Source organism: Phyllostomus discolor, chromosome 11, assembly GCF_004126475.2.
Source record: "Phyllostomus discolor isolate MPI-MPIP mPhyDis1 chromosome 11, mPhyDis1.pri.v3, whole genome shotgun sequence".
Classification (NCBI taxonomy): domain Eukaryota; kingdom Metazoa; phylum Chordata; class Mammalia; order Chiroptera; family Phyllostomidae; genus Phyllostomus; species Phyllostomus discolor.
In genome coordinates this window covers 12291261-12299395 of record NC_040913.2, presented here as the reverse complement: position 1 = coordinate 12299395, position 8135 = coordinate 12291261, and the positions used below count along the sequence as shown (strand labels likewise).

Here is an 8135-nt window from a genome sequence, read left to right as displayed (position 1 = left end):
TCTGGTGCAGGACCTAAGCCTCTGAATGGAGAGATTATCACAGAATATGACATGTCTGCCCTACTTTTCCTTGCTATGTGTTTTTGAGTTGTGAGCTTACTATAGCATTAACAAAACAAGATAATGTTTTCCTTTATTTTCTATTGCCTTCATCCCTATTAATTCAGGTTAATGTATGTTGAGGGTCCTGGAGTTTTTTCCACTTTCTTATTTTAATTTCTGATCTAACTTAGTGTGCATATTTAAGTCATCATCTCTCTTCAGGAAAATATGAGTTCTCATCATTGACCATAATTTAGTATGCATTTTTGTGTTTATTTTTTTCTGGCACACTCAGTCATTTTAAGTTATGGTGGAAAGTGTTTAATCCATATTGCCTTCATTATGACCAGCTGTCTTAAATGTATAGCCCAAGCAATTTTAATACTTGTGGCATTTACTTGAAGAAATGTGGGAGGGTACATCTCTAACATAAACCCGCCCAGAAAAGCACATGCCTCAGTTGTCGTGAATTATTTGAATCAGTTTGATTGTTGCTAGTGGCTGCTGTTCAAATTAAAGTCTTCAAAGATTTTTAAGTGTGAACATGACTTAGAGTAAACTTTTACAAATACTCCAGGCAAAAGTCTGGTAGAGTGAGGAATGCAAACAGTAGAGGTAGAAGACTCTGCAGGCCACGCTGGGTTCAACAGAGGATGAGGCCGTGCACCGAGACAGTGGCTGAGAGAAGTAGAAGATGAACATGCATTAGATGTTAGTAGAGTTGTGTGATTCATTGAATATGGAAAATGAAAGAAATGTTCACAGTATGTAGGATTAAACAATAAAATCCTATATAAATTATGTATCTTCTTATTTAACCTCTAGTCATTATGTCTCATTTCGGGCTGTGATAACAAAAGTACCCCCATGGGGTGGCTTTAAACAACAGAAATCTATTTTTCAGAGTTCTAGAAGCAGAAGGTCTTAATCAGGTGCCACAAGGGGGGGGAGTTTAATATATGGATTGGGGGAGGGAAACAAATATCCAGTCCATAAAGTACTACCGTTCCAAGAAAAGTGTTCATGAGTATAATTCCAAAACCATCTTTGGGAAGCAATGAAATTCATAAATTTCATCAAAAGAAAGAAAAAAAGTATGGACTATGAAGAGTGGAGTTATGAATCCCCCTGGTGATGGTTCTAGGAAGCTAACATATCTAGAAGTTCAAAAAAACCTGAATTCTGATAACAAAATTTTTTGATTATTCTTAGAAAGCTAGAGGATTTTTTGGCGTTAAGGAGCTGGTTACTGGTTTTGTTCCAAATCAGTTTGTGATATAATGATTTGGAATGTTTTAAATTTAAAAGAGCACTTTTAGCTGTTAGGTATAATTTTTATTTTTAAAAGTGCTAATTTTATTACTTCATAAATTGCTAGTTGATATTGCCAGACTTTTAACCATGGCCTAACTTCCATCATGTCTAAAATAAGTTTGAAGTTTGGTAAAGATGGAACATGAATGAGATTTGGAGGGGGGGGGAGAGTTATGATGATTTTCCTGATTTTCAACTTTCCATTTTAACAGTTTTTAGAATCTAGAAATATAGAACCAATACTTCCAAATTATTTAACAACCCCAGTCACACTTAGTACAAAATTATTGGACATGAAGGGGGCTCAGTGAATAATAATATTGTTTTCACACTGTCTGGCATGCTCTTCTGGGATATTTCTTTTCTACTGCCCACTTTTGCACGGATAGGAGCTTCCCTTAGAGCATCATCCCTGGCATCGATGTGCCCCTCCCCTGACTCCCAGCAGGGAAGGAACCAAGTATCCCGTGGACAGGTTTGGTAAGATGAACAGAGACTTAATGCTCTTTTCTCTTTGTGATCTGTCTTCTACAAGGAGTTTTGCAGTTCTGGGCACTAACTTTACAGGTTATAGTCAGCAAACCATTATAGCCACAGATAGAGGGCATGATTTTAATTTGAAGATATCCATAAACCCAAGACATATTTTCCAAATATTTGTATTATGATAAGGTGCTATTTTCATTTCCAACCGTTCTGGCTATTTACCATTTGATTTCAAACCTGCGTGGGGAAAAAAAGGGGGGAGAAATTACCTATTGAACCCACAAAAGTCTAATACATGCTATTTAATTTTAGAATGAACAATCGGTTCTTTTTTTCTGGCCGTCCCTTCTATAAGAATGTACAAGCACTCAGCATAGACCAACTGGAATAGTAAAAAGAGTATACTGCACCATACTGGAAAAGAAAAATATCAAGAATTTGAAAAGGTGGGTCTGTCACTTAGTAGTGTTACCACTTGGCACATAGTATTTATGTTTTCTGATTATTATGTATCTAATGACTTTATTTGTAAAATACTGGGGTTAGACCAGCTGATCATAGGTTTTATAAAATTCTCAAGTTCTCTATAAATCTCAGTATAGTCTTTCTTCAAAGAAAAATGAAAGAAAATCATACCCCTCACTGCAAATAAAAGTGAATAAATATATAATAAGAAATATTTTTAAAAGCAAATTTGTATTTTAACAAATAATAATCCCACCAAAGTTGTTGGTGTCCAAAGTTGTATGAGCCAATTTAATTTTTAGAAATGTCCTACATGGTATATATCTTTTATCTACCTATATAAACTGACTTTTCAGAACTCTGTGATGATATCCATTGTGATTTGAACATTAATGAAGTGATATATTTCTAACAACTAAAAGGAGTTTATTCCAGAACCAAGTAAATGATCCTGAAGATAGCTTTACACCAATGGCTTCTAATTGAAATTTAGGACAGTAACCTTAATTTTACCAGCTGTTCTTACTGGGATGGAAAGCCTCCTGAAAACCACAACACTGTATGCAGAGATTTACGAACATGTTGTAGGTGGACAAACAAGATCTTAAAACAACAAACTTTCTGAATTGAAGCCAGCATTTTTTAAACCGTTACATATTACTGCTCTGAGAGGAAGGAGACATTGTTTATGATGGTATAATTTTATGGACACAAAGATTTATATACATATTTAGAGGCACACTAAATATGCCATTGCACAAAGTCGTATATTATATTTATTTTTCTATTGATACTGTTTATGGACCATGAACCAGATGCTGTAATAATAACAAGCCAAGTGATAGGTTTTTTTTTTTAAGATTTTTTATTCATTATTTTTAGAGAGGGGAAGGGAGGGAGAAAGAGAGGAAGACAGACATCAATGTGTGATTGCCTTTCAAATGCCCCCCATAGGCAACCTGGCCTGCAACCCCGGCATGTGCCCTGACTGGGAATTGAACCAATGAGCCTTTGGTTCCCAGGCTGGCACTCAATCTACTGAGCCACACCAGCCAGGGCACTTAAAAAAAAATCTACATTCAGATATTTTGCTACTTACTTGTATCTGTTTCAAACATACAAAAATGTAAGTATGAATACTTAGTTAAGGAATTCATTTAATATTTTTATATCCCTTTGTATGGCCGGAATATCCTCAACCAGAAAGAGGCAGGACATAAAAGAAAATAATAGCACAAAAATAAGTTTAATACATCTGAAAGCTTTAACTACAAGATTCATAAATCATAGTCAATAACTTTCCCAGAAAGCTTGGAGGTTAAAACGGGCTCTCAGCCCATCTCAGTGTTTCCTTAGCAACCTCATCTCCATTTATCTGTACGCCCCATTCCACACGTTTCGTATTTTCATCAGATCTTCTCATGTATTTTCTCCTCCACCCTTCCTTTCAGGAAATAAACTTTCTTATTGTTTGTTTAGAAAACAAAGTATGCCAATTAGAGAACTATGTATTTCTTCATCGTGAAATACCCAACATGCCCATCCTCCACGGCAGCCAATCCTACATTCTTACTCCCTCCTGTTCAAGCAAGCAAAAGGTCTGTCCCGACAAAGGCTTGCATTTCTCGTGCTTGAAATTACATTACCCCTACTGTGCCATGCATTAACACCCTCTCCTGAATTTTAACATCTCCTTTTTACTGTATATCATTCCTATCAATAAATAACATTTTCTATGCATTCTAAGTTGCCTTGAAAACTCACCTTCCTTTATTGTAGCTTCTGTCCTATTTGGGGCTCTCTTTCTCACACAAAATTTAAAGAGTTGTATGATGCACAGACTCCATCACTTACCTTCGCCTCTCCAAGTCACCCCGGATCATGTCCACTCATGTTCGTTGAAGACAATCAAAAACAGTTCTTTCTAAAATAAATAGTCACTTCTATGTTGTCAGCCTTAGTAGTCATATTTCAATATTTCCATTTTAAACCTCTATTTCAGCTTTATTGTAACTGGTCCTCTCTTGGCCTTTGACACTCAGAAACATCCATGCCCCATACACAACTCCCATGGCTTCTCATCAGTGTGTTTTGCTGAATCTTGCTGTTACCCAACTTCAATATTTTGACTTATCTCAAGGCAATTCTCTGGCCACCTTTTTTCCTGTCTCTACAACTTTCACCTAATAAATTCCATCCTTTTTCATGTGTTTAGTGGTGTCCATAATATAATCTATGAGTTATTTGCAATTAAGATAGCCTTCTTTCTAAGCTCCAAACGTGTAAGGGGATAATATGTATATCATACGTATTCAGTATTAAACACTTGAGTTTCCTACATGCTTCATACTCCTTCAAGCTCATTTCAGCAACTGGTTCCACCATTCCCGACATAACTCAGGATAGAGCAATGGGAATATTTCTGAATGCTTCTAATTATACTCATATTAAAGCCAACTGCTTTTACGTGAAACATGATATTCTGCATGCTATGTCCTCTGCCTAACTCAGGGCCTTGGAGCCTACTGCTCTGAACCCTCTGCTTTTGCAGAGAAGGCACAGACAAGGCAATACATGATGTACTGCAGCCAAACACCACAGAAATACTGGCAGTGCCACTTCTAACCTTGTCCGCAAATGCCAAACGGGGCACTTGGGTTCCACGCTCACGAAGCTGTACCCAGTCACTCCAACACCCCTATCGTGGTAGTGCCGAGAAGGCTAAGTGAAGGCCAGGGCATTTATCCCCACAGCTGCTGACAATCCCGCTTTCCCACGGTGTGAATGCAAACCGAAGGGCAACTTGGTCCAATACACCCACCCACAATAATGAGGGTTCTCTGCAGCCCTCCTTTTCCCCTCCGGGTCAGAGTGCGAGGAAGGCTAGTGCACAGCCAGGAGTTCCACTGTTGAGCAACAAGGCAAGCTCCACCGTGGTGTTAGCGAACGTGTCACGGGGGCAACCAGAATGCCCATCTCCGTATTTATTCCTAGTGGGCAACATGGAATTCTATCTCCAGCGAGCAGAAAGGACGCCACAACCTTCCCCTTTCGTCTGAAGGAATGGCGGAAGAATAAACCAGCTAAAACAGAAGCCTTAAATGAGATGCAGTGGCCCACGAGGTAACATGAAAATGCCCAGCTTTCAATAAAACTCAGTTGTGACACACCCAGTACAGGGAGACCTCAAAGCAAATGAAGCTGTGGAAAAGGACCATCAATACCCTCGGGCTTTGCCTGGGGGGACAGAGATGGTAGAGAATGGAAACAGTCATGATGAAAGAAGCTTCAATGAGCAATTATGTACATACTTGAAGCAGCAAAAATTACAAAGCATCAGCAAAGAAATAAGGACTATAAAGGACAAACAAAAAGTTTCAAAATGAAAAATGCAATCACCAAAAACTAATAATACATTTGAAAAACCTCCTTGAACGGCATGAATAGGAAATGAGAGGACACAGAGAAAACAGTGGGGAGAGCAGAACAAAAGAAATTATGTAATATCAACAACTATGTGAAGAGATTGAAAATAAAGTAATAAAGCTTCGGGACACTATGAGAACATGATAAAAAGACCTAACATTCATGTTATTGGAATCCATGAAAGGGAGGAGAAAAAGGGCAAGTTTAGAAAGTACTTGAAGAAATTATGCCTGAAAATTGCCCAAACTCAGAACTGATATAAACCTATATATTGAAGAAACTGAGAGAATTGCAAGCATGAAAACCAAATAAATCACATCAAGACACATTTTAGTCAAACTTTTGAAATCTAAAGACAAAAAAAACTGGAAAGCAGCTAGTGAAAAATGACATATATAAAGGGAAAAAATGACATATATATGAAGGGAAAACAATTTAAATGACAGCAGATTTCTCATTAGAAAACAAGAGACCCAACTTGGAGTAGGGACAAAGCTTTTTTAAGGGCTGAACAATAAAAACTGTTCACCAGAATCTTATACTCAGCAAAACTGTCCTACAGAAATGAAGAGAAAATCATTACAGCTGCAGATGAAGAGTTTGTCATCAGCAGATCTACCCTGAAAGAGTGACTTAAGGAAGAAGTTCTCTAAAAAGAAAGTTATTGTTGTTTTTGTCTGAGGTACATTGGAATGTCAAAACAGAAGAATTAACGTGGTAAGCCAAAATGTGTGATGAGTGGTAAATACAATAAGATTTCCTTCTACTGAGGTTCTAAATTATGTTTGACAGTTGAAGTAAAATTTTAATGCTGTGTGATGCAGTTCTAAATATATATCTTTGATATATACAATTGTATATTTTTATATATTTATATATTTACATAGATTTAGAATATACATATTATATATTATATTATATTATATATAATTTCATTATACATAATATATAGTGAAATTTTAGAACACACATTCTAAAATGGGAGAGGAAACAGATGGCATGTAAAGTGAAATAACATTTCTATACCTTGATAATATGACACTGATGGGTAAGTTATATGTATAATTCGTACCTAGAATAACCACAGAAAACACTGTAAGGAAAGTGAAATCCTAAATTTGCTTGAGTAACCCACAGGAAGGCAGGAAAAACAGAAAAAATACATGAGAAGAACAAACAAAAAAAATAAATAAAAAGGAAATTGGAAACCTCAGCCTTAACAGATTGTTAAATGCCTTGGTGTATGTACAACAATTAAAAGACAGAAATTGACAGAAGAAATTAAGAATCATGGCCTATCTATATTATATCTGTAAGAAACTCACTTCAAAATAGTGATATAAACAGCTTGAAAATAAAAACATGAAAAACAATATACCACAAAATTTTAAAGAAAATTATAAATTGTTATATTAGATCAGATAAAATAGACTTCAGAGCAATAAAATTACCAGACAAAAAAAAATATTGGCTATTGATAAAAGGGCCAAACCACTTAGAAGACATTGCAATATACATAAAAAAATCTAGAGCCAAAATTTTGTCAATCAATTCATTACTTGATTTAAAAAATTTGACCTAGGTCTTAGTGTGATGTCTTATATAAAATTTTAACTCAAAAAGGATCATTAACTTAAATACAAAATATAAGTTATAAAAATATTAAAACTAATGTAGGAGAAAATCTAGAAGTAGTGAAAGATTTCAGATGATACAAAAAACACCATCCATAAAAGGAAAAATTGATAAGTTTGGCTGGATCCAAATTTAAAATACTGCTCTCTGAATGATGCTATTACAAGGGGAAAAGAAGCTACAGAGTGGGAGGAAGTATTTTCAAACCACATATCCAGCAGCATATGGGGTCTGTCTGGAAAAATCCCAGGCATTGTTAATATAATGAGAAGAGTTTGCTGACATTGATGTAACCTGGCAGCCCATAAAAGTGGACTAGAATGCATGTGCATGAATAATAGAGACTTCTCTGTGCTAGTGAGTCAGGATGGTAGATGATATTGGGTGAGCATGTGTACTGTGTGGACATCGCATTCAAATAGCTGAGCTAATAGAGCAACAAAACTACATCAAATTTTGCGTTAAGCTTGAACATTCTTCCATGGAAACTATTTAGATGATTCAGAAGGCTGCAGCTATGGGCAACTGGTGACTGGCAGCTTCATCAAGACAATGCACTTGCTCATGCATCACATCTCGTGTAGAATTTTTGGCAAAACACCAAATCACCCAGGTGACTCAGCCCACCTACAACCTACATTTGGCATCCTGTGACTTCTGGCTTTCCTAAAACTAAAATCACGTTTGAAAGGGAAGAGATTTCAGACCATTGATGAAATTCAGGAAAATATGACAGGGCAGCTATTGGCAATTGGGAGAACTGTGTG

At 36.3% G+C, this 8135-nt stretch overlaps 1 pseudogene; it reads right to left on the bottom strand.

Annotated features, from left to right (window-relative positions):
* Nucleotides 1–220: 220 nt before the first annotated feature.
* LOC114509002 lies at nt 221–291 on the bottom strand (annotated as a pseudogene).
* Nucleotides 292–8135: the final 7844 nt, after the last annotated feature.